The sequence below is a fragment of the Heptranchias perlo genome, unplaced genomic scaffold (genome assembly GCF_035084215.1).
Source record: "Heptranchias perlo isolate sHepPer1 unplaced genomic scaffold, sHepPer1.hap1 HAP1_SCAFFOLD_64, whole genome shotgun sequence".
NCBI classification, from domain to species: Eukaryota; Metazoa; Chordata; class Chondrichthyes; order Hexanchiformes; family Hexanchidae; genus Heptranchias; species Heptranchias perlo.
In genome coordinates this window covers 374360-389561 of record NW_027139666.1, presented here as the reverse complement: position 1 = coordinate 389561, position 15202 = coordinate 374360, and the positions used below count along the sequence as shown (strand labels likewise).

The 15202-nt window shown below is 39.9% G+C and overlaps 1 protein-coding gene and 1 long non-coding RNA gene across 2 annotated transcripts in view; both read left to right on the top strand.

The window, feature by feature from the left end:
• Nucleotides 1-15202, top strand: part of LOC137317908 (zinc finger protein 850-like) — a 67600-nt gene that overhangs the window by 32269 nt on the left and 20129 nt on the right. The gene's annotated exons all lie outside the window — the stretch shown is intronic.
• LOC137317911 (uncharacterized) lies at nt 525-14379 on the top strand. Its single transcript, XR_010961777.1, has 4 exons — nt 525-708; nt 1403-1489; nt 6045-6130; nt 11581-14379. It is a non-coding gene; the product is annotated as an uncharacterized lncRNA (long non-coding RNA).

Genomic DNA, 15202 nt, shown 5'->3' with positions numbered 1-15202 from the left:
TATTAATCCTACACGATCCCAGCAAATACACCGACTCCCACTTTCCTCCCATGTTTCTCCAGGATTGGTTCGAGGAATCCGGACTCCAGATACGGAGTCACAAGTTTCTTTGTCAGTAAAGGGACCAAGAATGAACAGAACCAATTAGCTCATTTCACAGCCGCCCACTTTATCTCTGAAAGACTCTTTTCCATCAAAAGATACCGAGAGAAACAGCAGGGATGGAAACATCTAGTTTAATAGTTCGAGATTGTAAAGTCAGTCTGGATTCCAGCGTTAGTCACTGGTGGAATCCCATCTGTTTCCCATTCTGGTGCCTGTTCCTGCACTGCCTGTGGACCCCATTCCCTCTGACCTTTCCCCCAGACCCACTTCCTTTGCTCAGACTCTGAAAAATTCCAATTGGGGAAAGTTTCCATCGATTTTTGTATTGAGAATTAAACCAGATATCTGCGCATGCGCGACTCAGCCCCGCCCCCAGGGCTGCTTGTTGGTGAGCGGAAGAGCGCATGCGCTCTCCCCTCCCCCAGCTCGGCCTGTGGGCGCCATTCCCTCAGTGAGCGGAAGAAGATGGTTTAAAACAGCCGGGAATGGAGAGATCACGGTCCCCGGGGGAAGGGAGCAAAGAGCAGCCTCGTTACAGCAGCTCATCGCTTCGGGACCGTGTCCGCAGATGGGCTCAGAGATCGGCATTGAGTCCGGAGGAAGGTCAGGGGGAGTCCGGGGGCTGTTTGTAAGAGGCGGAGTGGATCAGGAACTGATCCCTGAACATGGAGTGAGCGGGGGAAGGGAGAGGTCATTCTCGGGCTGTGTGTGTCCAGGGTGTGTCCAGGGTAAGGGAGAGAGAATGGGAAGAACCTGCTATTTAAAATCAATGCTGCTTTCTCTCCCCAAACCAGTAGTGAATGTTCCTGGTTTAGTTCCAGTCTCACCCTGTTTATTGTTATTGGACAGTGAAGAGTGGAAACAGAGCCGGACAGTAAGGATGTGGGGAGTTATACAAAGAGCATCTATTGCAGGCATCAGGTGAGAAGTGTGAAGGACACATTTTAAACAGCGGCTGTTTGATTTCGGTTGAACGGTAAGTCCCATGGGAGAGGGGATTAGAAACCTGACGTGTGCAAAGGTCCCTGCCCCATCGGGTCGTCCCATTCATGGATCAGTGCAGGGGTTGGGTTGTGTCTGGATGTCACTAAATCGTTGTAAAATTGCCCAAAACACCTGGTGTGCAGAAGCTGAGTGCTGCAGTACTGCAGTGGAGTCAGACACTGACACTGTTTGTATCACTGGTTCTCATTTGTGGATATTCAAAATAATCATTGATATGGATATTAATTCGAACACTTTTGTATTTTCTCCCTCACTGGTTCTTGAGTTACAAGAGGTAATTTTCTTCCTGCAGGCAAATCCTTGATGGATCCAGAATCAGTGTTATGTTTCCTCCACTTGAGGCACAAGGAACAGTGCAGCCAACTCCTTCTCCCACACAGTAAGTACATTATCACACACAGCGCACAGAGACACAGACAGGTCATCAGTTCCACAGTCTCAGACAGCAGAAGTCGTCATTCCCACACTGATCCCAAGATCGAGAGACACATTTTCAATCCAACAGTCAAACAGAGCAGGTGAGGCAGACACTGTTCCATTTCCCCCGAGCTGAGTCCCGCTGACAGGTAGATACAAAAATCCCAGTCCAAGATCACACTATCAGATGGAAAGGCACTGTATCAATCTCACAATAGGGCAACATTAGCTACGAATTAAATACCAGATCGAAATCACACATGGTACCCGATTTAAAGGTGCAGAATGAATCCCAATAATGTACCCTGAGATTCCAATTGATTACTCGCCCAGAACTCTCACACACATGTGAGTTGATACACTATGCGAATGGATATTGCATGTATCATGTGATACAAATTGCATACGAGTACAAAACTCATGTACAGTATCAGATTAAAAATGCTGTGAGAGTGTAATCTGAGAAACAAATTAGATATCAGTTTATAATGGACTCATATTGTGAGATGTAAAGATACAGTATCAATTCTATTAGTACAGACTGAGCTATACATTATACGCCATTTGAAAAGTGTCACCATATCAATTTGAAAGATACATTATCTTTCACAATAGTACTCACAGAGATACAGATTTAATAGTAGTTCAAAAAGCACACAAATTATCTGATTAAAACCTACAGTGTCAAATCCTAAAGTGTATCCACATTTACCAATTAAATAATGAGAAATATGATCGAAACATGAAGATATTAAAGGTAACATTTTTATGCCATAATGCAATCTGAGAGAATAATTACATACAGATACAGAATGAATCTCACACTCAGATATAGTACCAGAGACTGACAGATGCAGAAGGAATCCCAAACTCACATACAATAATAGAGACTGACAGACACAGAGCGAATCCTACACTCACATATGGTACCAAAGATGACAGATATCGAATGAATCCCACACTGGCATACAGTACCAAGGGCTGATAGATATCTAGTTAATTACTCACTCTCATAAAGTACTAGAGACTGACAGAAAGATAATGACTCCCACATTCACACAGTACCAGAGCCTGAGAGATACAGAATGAATCACATACTCACACACAGTACCAGAGACTGACAGATAGAGAATGCATCCCACACCAACATGCAGTCTGAGAGGCTGCATATACAGAAAGAATTCAACACCCACATACAAGACTGGAGACTGAAAGACACAGAATAAATCCCACACTCACAGTATCAGAGACTGCATATATAGATTAAATCGCAAACTCACACACACTACTGACAAGATACAGAATGAATCCCACACTGACAAACTGTTCCAGATACTGAGAGATACAAAATGAATCACACATTAGTGCAGGCTGAGTAACATTATTTACCATTCCAAGAAGTATCAGATTGAAAGATACAGTATCAATTCCATTAGTGCAGACTGATCTACACATTATATACCACTACAAAAACTGATGCAGATTCAGACTGAAATATACAGTATTCCATTCATGCAGACTGAGCTACACATCATATACAAGTTCAAAAATGTCACCATATCAGTTTGGAAGATAAACTAATTCACAATTGTGTTCCCATCGATACAGATTTAATAGTAGTCCAAAAAGTGCCCACATTCTCTGACTATATTCTAAAGCATTTCATTATCAACCAATTAAACACTGGGAAAAATATGCATTCATTGAGGTATTAAAGATAAAGTTTTGAACACCATACTGTAAACGGAGATACAAATTACATACAGATAAGGAATGAATCTCACACTCAGATAGAGGGCCAGAGAGTGAGAACACAGAATGAAACCAGCACTCACACAATGTAACAGTGACTGACAGATACCGAATGAATCCGACACTCACACACAGTACAAGGGACTGACAGATATAGAATGAATCACACACACCCACAGTACCAGAGCCTGACAGATACAGAATGAATCCCACACGCACAGACAGTACTAGGGACTGACAGATACAGAATGAATCCCACACTCACAGACAGTACGAGGGACTGACAGATATAGAATGAATCACACACTCACAGACAGTGCTAGGGACTGACAGATACAGAATGAATCTCACAGTCACACACATTAATGCAGTCTGAGTTACACATTACACATCAGTCCAAAAATCTCATAGTGTCAGATTGAAAGATACAGTATCAATTCCATTAGTGCAGACTGATCTACATATTATAAAGCACTACAAAAAACTGATAAAGATTCAGACTGAAATATACAGTATACCTTTCAAGCAGACTGAGCTACACATCATATACAAGTTCAAAAATGTCACCATATCATTTTGGAAGATAAACTAATTCACAATTTTTTTCCCATCGATACAGATTTAATAGAAGTCCAAAAAGTGCCCACATTCTCTGATTATAACCGAAAACATTATATTTTAAAATGTATCATTATCTACCAATTAAACACTGGGAAAAATTATTGATACATTGAGGTATTAATGAGAGAGTTTTGAACACCATACTGTAAACAGAGACACAAATTACATACAGATAAAGAATGAATCTCACACTCAGATAGAGGGCCAGAGACTGACATGCAAATTGAAAACAGCACTCAAACAATGTAACAGTGACTGACAGATACAGAATGAATCCTACACTCACACACATTACAAGGGACTGACAGATACAGAATGAATCCTGCACTCACACACATTACAAGGGACTGACAGATACAGAATGAATCCCACACTCACACACATTACAAGGGACTGACAGACTTAGAATGAATCACACACTCCCACGGTACCAGAGACTGACAGATACAGAATGAATCCTAAACTCACACACTGTAGCACAGACTGACAGAGACAAAATTTATATCACTCACAAACAGTACCAGGAATTGATAGATGCAGAATGATTGTCTCCCTCACATATAGCACCTGACACTGACGAAAACAGAATGAAACGCACATTCACACAAAATACCAGGGACTAACAGATATTGAATGAATCCCATACTCACACACAGTACCAGATACTGACAGATACAGAGTTAATTCCACACTTATACACAGTACCTGAGACTGGCAGATACAGAATTAATCCCACTCTCATATACAGTGCCACAGACTTGCAGATACAGAATGATCCCAAACTCATATGTAGTGCCCGAGACTGAGAGATACAGAATTAACACCATGCTCACACTCAGTACCAGAGACTGGCAGATACAGAATGAATCCCACACTCACACAGTATCAGATATTGACAGATGCAGAGTAAACCCCGCTCTCACACACAGTACTGGAGACTGACTTCTGCTGGACGTAAGCGAGAACTGTAAAAGAACGGAACAAATTCACATTTTATGTCGTGGTTGCAGAAATCGGACAATGTGCAACGTGAGGAAAGGTTCTGTCTGTAACGTCTACTCCCGTATTTTTGCTCGTTTTGTTATTGAAAAATGATGACAATTGTTTTATAATAAAGTTTTTGTTTCACTCATTCGATAGTTGTGAATTTGCCCCATTATATTTCACTGTACATTGCACAGTATTTCTCTCTGATTTCTCAGGACACGATTTGCATTGCTCCTTTACCCCATTTAGACACTTATTTTCCAAGCAGTATGTGGCCTCCTTATTTCTCCTGGCAAAATGCACCACCTCACACCTTTCTATATTGAAATTCAATGGCCATTTACACGGCCGTTCTGCAAGCTTATTTTGTCGTAGTCTTCCTCAGTATTGACTACACCCCCTAAATTAATTACAATCATTTAATACAGCATTACAACCAATGTTTTATCGAAAAAATGTTCTCCATTCCCAGTTTTTCTAAATCCCACCCGTACAATATAATGTGAAGAATGAGTTTATCTTCTGTCCCTCTCTCATCTGTAAACTTCATTGACCCGGGGTTTGGGGACATCTACTGGCCGGAAGCAGAACTGCAACAGTTCGGAACAAATTGCTGAAACCGGACAATGTGCAGTGTGAGCGTGTTTGTGATTGGTGGCAGGTATTAAATCTGATTTTTTTAAACCTGACCATTAACCTTTAGTGTTTGTTATTGAAGAGTAAACAGAGCCGGACAGTAAGGATGTGGGGAGTTATACAAAGAGTATCTATTGCAGGCATCAGGTGAGAAGTTTGAAGGACACATTTTAAACAGTGGCTGTTTTGTTTCGGTTGAACGGTTAGTCCCATGGAACAGGGGATTAGAAATCTGATATGTGCAAAGCTCCCCGCCCCATCGGGTAGTCCCATTCATGGATCAGTCCAGGGTTTGGGTTTTGTCTGAATGCCACTAAGCTGTTGTAAAACAGCCCAACACACCTGGTGTGCAGAAGCTGAGTGCTGCAGTACTGCAGTGGAGTCAGACACTGACACTGTTTGTATCGCTGATTTTCATTTGTGGATATTCAATATTATTATTAACAGATATTAATCTGATCACTTCTGCATTTTCTACCTCACCTGTTCTTGATTTACAAGAGATACGTTTCTTTCTACAGGCAAATACTTGAAGGAGCCAGAATGACTGTGAAATTTCCTCCACCCGAGGCAAAGGAACAGTGCAGCCAGCTCCTTCTCACACACAGTAGGTATATTCTCACTCTCAGAGCACAGAGACACAGACAGGTCATCAGTTCTACAGTCCCACACAGCAGAAGTAGTCAGTCCCACACTGATCCCAAGTTCCAGAGTCACATTTTCAATCCAACAGTCAAACAGAGCAGGTGAGGCAGACACTGTTCCATTTCTCCCGAACTCAGTCCCGCTGACAGGTAGATACAAAAATCCCAGCCCAAAATCACACTATCAGATTGTCAATTTCACAAAAGGGCAACATTAGCCATGAAATAAATCCCAGATGTCCCGAGATTCAAATTGAATACGAGCCCAGAACTCTCTAACACACGTGAGTTTAATACATGCAGTATCCATTCGAATAGTGTATCATTCAAATACAAAATGAAGGCCGAAACTCATGTACAATATCAGATTGAGAATTGCTGTGACAGTGTAACCTGAGAAACAAATTAGATACCAGTTTATAATATACTCACAGTATGAGATTTAAAGATACAGTATCAATTCTATTAGCACAGACTGAGATACACATTATTTACCAATTCAGAAATGTCACCATATCAATTTGAAAGATAAATTATCATTCACAATATTACTCACAGATTTACAGATTTAATAGTAGTCCAAAAAGCACACAAATTATCTGATTAAAGCCTCCAGCTTCAAATCCGAAAGTGTATCCATATTTACCAATTAAATAATGAGAAAAGCTATTCAAACATTAACATATTAAAGCTACAGTATTGAACATCATAATGTAATGTGAGAGAATAATTCTGGACAGAAACAGATTGAATCTCACACTCCGATACAGTACAGAGACAGACATGCAGAAGGAATCCCAAACTCGCATACAGTACTAGAGGTTGCCAGACACAGAGTGAATCCCATACTCAAGTATGGTACCAGAGATGACAGAAACAGAATGAATCCCACTCAGGCATACAGTACCAAGGACAGACAGATACCGAGTTCATCCCAAATTCTAATAAAGCACTAGAGACTGAGAGTTAAAGTATGAATCGCAAACTCACACACAGCAGCAGAGACTGACAGACACAGAATGAATCCCACACTCACACACAGTACCAGAGAATGACAGATACAGAATGAATCCCACACTCACTCACAGCACCTGAGACTGACAGATACAGAATGAATCCCACACTCACTCATAGCACCCGAGACTGACAGATACAAAATGAATCCCACACTCACACACAGTACCAGAGACTGAGAGATACAAGGTGAATCTCACAGTCACCTACATTAGTGCAGGCTGAGTTATAAATTACGTTCCAGTCCAAAAATCTCAGTGTCAGATTGAAAGATACAGTATCAATTCCATTAGTGCAGACTGAGCTGCACATTAGAAACCACGACAACAAAACTGATACAGATTCAGACTGAAATATACAGCATTCCATTCATGCAGACTGAGCTACACATTATATAAAAGTTCAAAAATGTCACCATATCAATTGGAAGATGCACAAATTCACAATTGTGTTCCCAATGTAGATTTAATAGAAGTCCAAAAATAGATGCCCACATTATCTTATTACATTTTTAAAAATGTCATTATCTACCAATTAAAACTGGGGAAAATTATTCATACATTTAAGTATTAAAGATACAGATGTGAACGCCATCCTGTAAATGAAGATATAAATTAGATACAGATAAAGAATGAATCTCTCACTCCGATAGAGTGCCAGAGACTGATATGTAGAATGAATCCCAAACTCATACAATGTACCAGCGACTGACAGATTCAAAATGAATCCCACACTCACACACTGTAGCACAGACTGACAGATACAGAATTTATATCACTCACATACAGTTCAGAAATTGATAGATACAGAATGAATGTCTCACTCACATACAGCACCAGAGACTGACAGGAACAGAACGAATCGCTCACACATACAAAATCAGAGACAGAGCGATATGGAATGAATCCCAAACTCACACACAGTACCAGAGACTGATAGATCCAGAATGAATACCACATTCACATAGAGTATCAGGAACTGACAATCAAAGAATGAATCTCACAGTCACACTACTGCAGATTGAATTACATTTTACATACCAGTTCAAAGATATCATGGTGTCAGATTGAAAGCGACGGTATGAATTCCATTAGTGCAGACTGAGCTACATAGTAGAAATATTAGTAAATACTCATAGAGTATTATACTGAAATAAACAGTATCAATACCATTGGTTCAGACTGAGCTACACATTATATACCAGTCCAAAAACCTCATAAATGATCAGACTGGAAGATACAGTATCAATTCTATTAGCACTGCCTGACCTGTACATTACATACCAGACTGAAAATCCCATAAAATCTTCGACTGAAATAAACAGTATCAATTCCATGAGTGCAGACTGAGCCACACATTATATAGCAGTCCAAGAATCTCATACGCTATCAGACTCAAAGATACAATAACAATTCCATTAGCACAGATGATGAGTCCAAAAATCTCATAGAATATCAGATTGAAAGATTCAGTATCACTTCCATTTGTGCAGAATGAGCTACACATCACATTCCAGTCCAAAAATCTCATACAGTATCAGACTGATAGATACAGTATCAATTCCTTTAGTGCAGGCTGAGCTACATATTACATACCAGTCCAAAAATCTCATACAATATTAGATTGAGATGCAGAATTAATCCCATTATTGCTGACTGAGCTATACATTACATACCAATCCAATGATTTCACCACGAACAGATTGAAAGGTACATTATCATTCACAATCGAGTTCAGAGATTAAGATGTAATCACACTCCAAAGCTCACACACGTTGTTTGATTAAAGAAAATTGAAAAGTGTATCCATATTTACAAATTAAACACTGGCCGAAGAACTGTATATAATTTAAAGTATTAAAGATACAGTTTCAAATACGATACTGTAAACTGAAATAAGAATACAGAATGAATCCAGACTTGCACATTGAGATAATGTAGCAGAGAATGACAGATACAGAATAAATCCCACACTCACACACAGCACCAGAGACTGACAGATACAGAATTAATCCCACACTCACACACAGTACCAGAGACCGACAGATACAGAATGAATCTCCACACTCACAGACTGTACTGGAGACGACAGATATAGAATGAATGTCACAGTCACATTACTGCAGACTGAGTTACACTTTACAGACCAGTCCAAAGATCTCATAGTGGCAGATTGAAAGATACAGTCTAAATTCTATTGGTGCAGACTGAGCTACATATTGGATATAGTGGTAAATACTCGTGTTTGCTGAAATAAACATTATCAATGCCATTGGTACAGACTGAGCTACACATTACGTGCTAGTCCAAAAATCACAAATGATCAGATTGGAAGATACAATTTAAATTCTATTCGCACTGCCTGAGCTGAACATTATATATCAGTCCAACAATCTCATACAATATTAGACTGAAAGATACAGAATCGATTCAATTAGTGAAAACTGAGCCACACATTATATAGCAATCCAAGAATCTCATACCGTATCAGACTCAAAGATACAATATCAATTCCATTAGCACAGACTGAGCTACACGTTACTCACCAGTCCAAAAATCTCATACTGAATCTTTCAATGTGACACTGTATCAATTTCATTCGTGCAGCCTGAGCTATACATTGCATTCCAGTCCAAAAATTTCATACAGTATAAGAATGATCGATACAGTATCAATTCCTTTAGTGCGGGATGAGCTACATATTACATACCAGTCCAAAAATCACATAAAGTGTTAGACTCAGATGCAGAATTAATCCCATTATTGCAGACTGAACTACACATTGCACACCAGTCCAGTAATTTCAACGTGAACAGATTGAAAGGTATATTATCATTCACAATAGAGTTCAGAGATGAAGATGTAACACGACTCCAAAACTCTCACACGTTGTTTGATTAAAGAAAATCAAAAAGTGTATCTGTGTAAACAAATTAAATGCTCGATGAAGACATGTATATACTTTAAAGTTTCAATACAATAGTGGAAACTGAAATAAGAGTATAGAATGCACATTGTCACAGAGATTGAATTGCAGAATGTATCCCACACTGAGATAAAGTAGCAGAGAATGGCAGATACAGAATGTATCCCACACACAGACAGTACCAGCGACTGATGGATGCAGAATATACCCCATGCTCACACTCAGTTACAGAGACTGACAGATACAGAATAAACCCCAGTCTCATATCCAGTACCAGAGACTGACCTCGACTGACGGGAAGCGACAACTATAATAAGGCAACAAATTCACATTCTCTGTCGTGGTTCCAGAAACAGGACAATGTGCAATGTGAGGGATGTTTCTGTCTGTAACTTTTACTGTCGTATTTTTGCACTTTTTGACGGTGAAAAATGAAGACAATTGATTCATAATAAAGTTTTTGTTTCACTCGTTCCATAGTTGTGAATTTGCCCCATTATATATCACTGTACATTGCACAGTATTTCTCTCTGATTTCTCAGGACACGATTTACATTGCTCCCCTACCCCATTTAGACTCTTATTTTCCATGCAGTATGTGGCCTCCTTATTCCCCCAGCGAAATGCACCACCTCACACCTTTCTATATTGAAATTCAATGGCCATTTACAAGGCCGTTCTGCATGTTTATTTTGTCCCAGTCTTGATCTGTATTGACTATATCTCCGAAACAAATTACAAGAATTTAACGCAGTATCACAACTAGTGTTTGCTCTAACAAAATGTACTTACAGCTCGTCTCCATCCCCAGTTTTTCTAAATGCCACTCGTGCAATATAATGTGAAGAATGAGTTTATCTTCTGTCCCTCTCTCATCTGTAAACTTCATTGACCCGGGGTTTGGGGACATCTACTGGCCGGAAGCAGAACTGCAACAGTTCAGAACAAATTGCTGAAACCGGACAATGTGCAGTGTGAGCGTGTTTGTGATTGGTGGCAGGTATTAAATCTGATTTTTTTAAACCTGCCCATTAACCTTTAGTGTTTGTTATAGAACAGTAAACAGAGCCGGACAGTAAGGATATGGGGAGTTATACAAAAAGCATCTATTGCAGGCATCAGGTGAGAAGTTTGAAGGACACATTTTAAACAGCGGCTGTTTAGTTTTGGTTGAACGGTTAGTCCCATGGGAGAGGGGATTAGAAATCTGATATGTGCAAAGGTCTCCGCCCCATCGGGTAGTCCCATTCATGGAAAAGTGCAGGGGTTGGGCTGTGTCTGGATGTCACTAAATTGTTGTGCAGAAGCTGAGTGCTGCAGTGCTGCAGTGGAGTCAGACACTGACACTGTTTGTATCACTGGTTTTCATTTGTGGATATTACAATGATTATTAACAGAGAGATTCAATTGATCACTTTTGTATTTTCTACCTCACCTGTTCTTGAGTTACAAGAGATAATTTTTCTTCCTACAGGCAAATCCTTGAAGGGCCCAGAATTAGTGTGATGTTTCCTCCACCCGGGGCACAAGGAACAGTGCAGCCAGCTCCTTCTCACACACAATTTGTATAGAGTCATAGATTTATACAGCACGGATAGGGGCCCTTCGGCCCATCGTGTCCGCGCCGGCCATCAGCCCTGTCTACTCTAATCCCATATTACAGCATTTGGTCCGTAGCCTTGTATGCTATGGCATTTCAAGTGCTCATCCAAATGCTTCTTGAATGTTGTGAGGGTTCCTGCCTCCACAACCCTTTCAGGCAGTGAGTTCAAGACTCCAACCACCCTCTGGGTGAAAAAGTTCTTTCTCAATTCCCCTCTAAACCTCCCGCCTTTTACCTTGAATCTATGTCCACTTGTTATAGAACCCTCAACGAAGGGAAAAAGCTCCTTAGTATCCATCCTATCTGTGCCCCTCATAATTTTGTACACCTCAATCATGTCCCCCCTCAGCCTCCTCTGCTCCAAGGAAAACAAACCCAATCTTCCCAGTCTCTCTTCATAGCTGAAGCGCTCCAGCCCTGGTAACATCCTGGTGAATCTCCTCTGCACCCTCTCCAAAGCGATCACATCCTTCCTGTAGTGCGGCGACCAGAACTGCACACAGTACTCCAGCTGTGGCCTAACCAATGTTTTATACAGCTCCATCATAACCTCCTTGCTCTTATATTCTATGCCTCGGCTAATAAAGGCAAGTATCCCATATGCCTTCTTTACCAACTTTTCTACCTGTTCCGCCACCTTCAGGGATCTGTGAACTTGCACACCAAGATCCCTCTGACCCTTTGTCTTGCCTAGGGTCCTCCCATTCATTGTGTATTCCCTTGCCTTGTTAGTCCCTCCAAAATGCATCACCTCGCACTTTTCCGGGTTAAATTCCATTTGCCACTGTTCCGCCCATCTGACCAACCCATCTATATCGTCCTGCAGACTGAGGCTATCCTCCTCGCTATTTACCACCCTACCAATCTTTCTTAATATACTCTGTGAGTATATTATCACTCACAGAGCACAGAGACACAGACAGGTCATCAATCCCACAGTCTCACACAGCAGAAATAGTCAATCCCAAACTGATCCCAATCCAACAGTCAAACAGAGCAGGGGAGACTGACGGAATTTCTATTTCACAATGACTCAATACCGCTGACTGGCAGATAAATCATTCCCAGTCCAAAATCACACCCAGTATCAGATTGAAAGGCACTGTGTTAATCTCACATTAGATCAGAATTAGCTACAAATTAAATACCAGATAGAACTGACACATGGTACTGATTGATATGTACAGAATGAATCACAATAGTGTACCCCGAGATTCAAATTAAATACCAGCCCACAACTCACACCACATTATGAGTTTAAAGATGCAGTATTCATGCCAATATTATACACTGAGATACAAATTAGATACCAGTTCAGATGTTATCCATATTTGACTCACATATATGTCCAAAAACCTCATAGTGTCAGAATGAAATGTACAGTTTCAATCCTATTGTTGCAGATTGAGCTACACATTATATACCAGTCCAAAATTTGCATAAAGTATCATACTGGAAGATACAGTATCAATCCCATTAGACTGAGGTACACATTAGTTACCTGTCCAAAAATCATATTTATCAAACTGAAAGGCAGAGTATCAATTCCCTTACTGCAAACGGAGGTTCACATTAGATACCTGTCCAGAAATCACGTACAGTACCATACTGAAAGAAATAGTATTGATTTAATTAGTACAGACTGACCTACACGTTACATACCAGTACAAAAATCTCACACAGTTTCAGACTGGAAGATACAGTATCAATCCCAAAAGTCACATTCAGTGTCAAAATGAAAGATACAGTATTAATTCCTTTAGTGCAGACTGAACTACACCTTACAAACCTGTCTAAATATATTACACAGTATCAGACTGAAAGGTACAGTATGAATTCAATTAGTACAGACTGAACCACACATTACATACCAGTCCAAAAATCTCATACAGTGTCAGACTGAAAGATACAATAATTATTCTATTAGCACAGACTGAGCTACAAAATAAATACCAGTCCAATAATTTCACAGTAAAAGATTGAAATACACATTATCTTCACGGAGATTAAGATGTAATCATTCAACAAAACTCGCACACATTGTTTGATTAAAACAAAATCCAAAAGTGTATCAATATTTACAAATTAATGCAGCACGAAAGATTTGCATACATTAATGAATTAAACATACAGTTTCAAGTACCATACTCTAACCTGAAATAAGAATACAGAACGAATCCAGACTTGCACTTTGCCCAGAGACTGAGTTACAGAATGAATCCCACACTGAAATAGAATACCAGAGACTGACAGTCACAGAATGAATCCCACACTCACAGATAGCACCAGAGATTGAGAGATACAAAACGAATCACACACTCACACACAGTACCAGAGACTGACAGATACAGAATGAATCCCACACTCACAGACTGTATTGGAGACTGACGGATACAGAATGAATATCACACTCACATACAGTACCAGAGAATGACAGACATAGAATTAATGCCACACTCACATGCAGTCTGACATCTACTGGCCATAAGTGAGAACTGTAACTGAGTGGAACAAATTCACATTATCTGTCGTTGTTCCAGATTCAGGACAATGTGCAATGTGAGGAAATAGTTTCTCTCTGTAACTTCTACTCCCGTACTTTTTCTAATTTTGTCAGTTAAAAATTAGACAATTGATTTCGAATAAAGTTTTTGTTTTCCTCATTCGAAAGTTGCCCCATTATATTTCACTCTACATTGCGCAATATTTCTGTCTGAATTCTCAGGAGACGATTTATATTAATTCAAATAAACCGAACTGAAACACAAATAAAAACTGAGTGCAAATCTGCAAGTTTCAACGGCGACCGTCAAAAGTGAAAGGGATAAAATATAGAAAAAAATCAAACCGAAAATGCTGGAAAGGCTCAGCAGGTCCGGCAGCATCTGTGGAGAAGGGAAGCTCGGGTTAACGGTTCAGGACTACGACCCTTCTATAGATCAGAAAGGTTAATCCGACATAATTTAAATAAGGAACGGGAATCAGCAGAGGGAAAAACTTCAGAAAATCAATTAATTTCACTGAATCCGAGCAATTGTGTCCCGTATCCACTGTACAGATCAGGGCAAATAATAATACAAAGGAACAGAGTTAAATTCAACGATATGGGGGAAATAAATGAATTTTAAAAATATTTTAAAATATAAATTAGACTCGTTTGTGTTTTGAAAACACTATCCCTCTGAACATCATCAAATTCGGTTCCAGTCTTGGTGTTTCTGAATTCAGCGTGCTGGGATTCAAACCTGTTGGAATTAATTGTTTGGAAGGGAGCGATACTCACCATCATAGCACCTTAGTTCACTGGGAGGGAGAAATAGAGCGTTTCTGTGGAGTTTCGGACTGAATTGCTCCCTTTGGGTTACTGGCACTTTAATCAAAGACAATAAACAGTTCCCAAACATCAGCCCCTGAACAGACACAACAAGCTGGTCGAATTTCTCATTCATAGATATTAAATAAGAGGATGGCAAAAGCGAATAGGAAGAGGTTA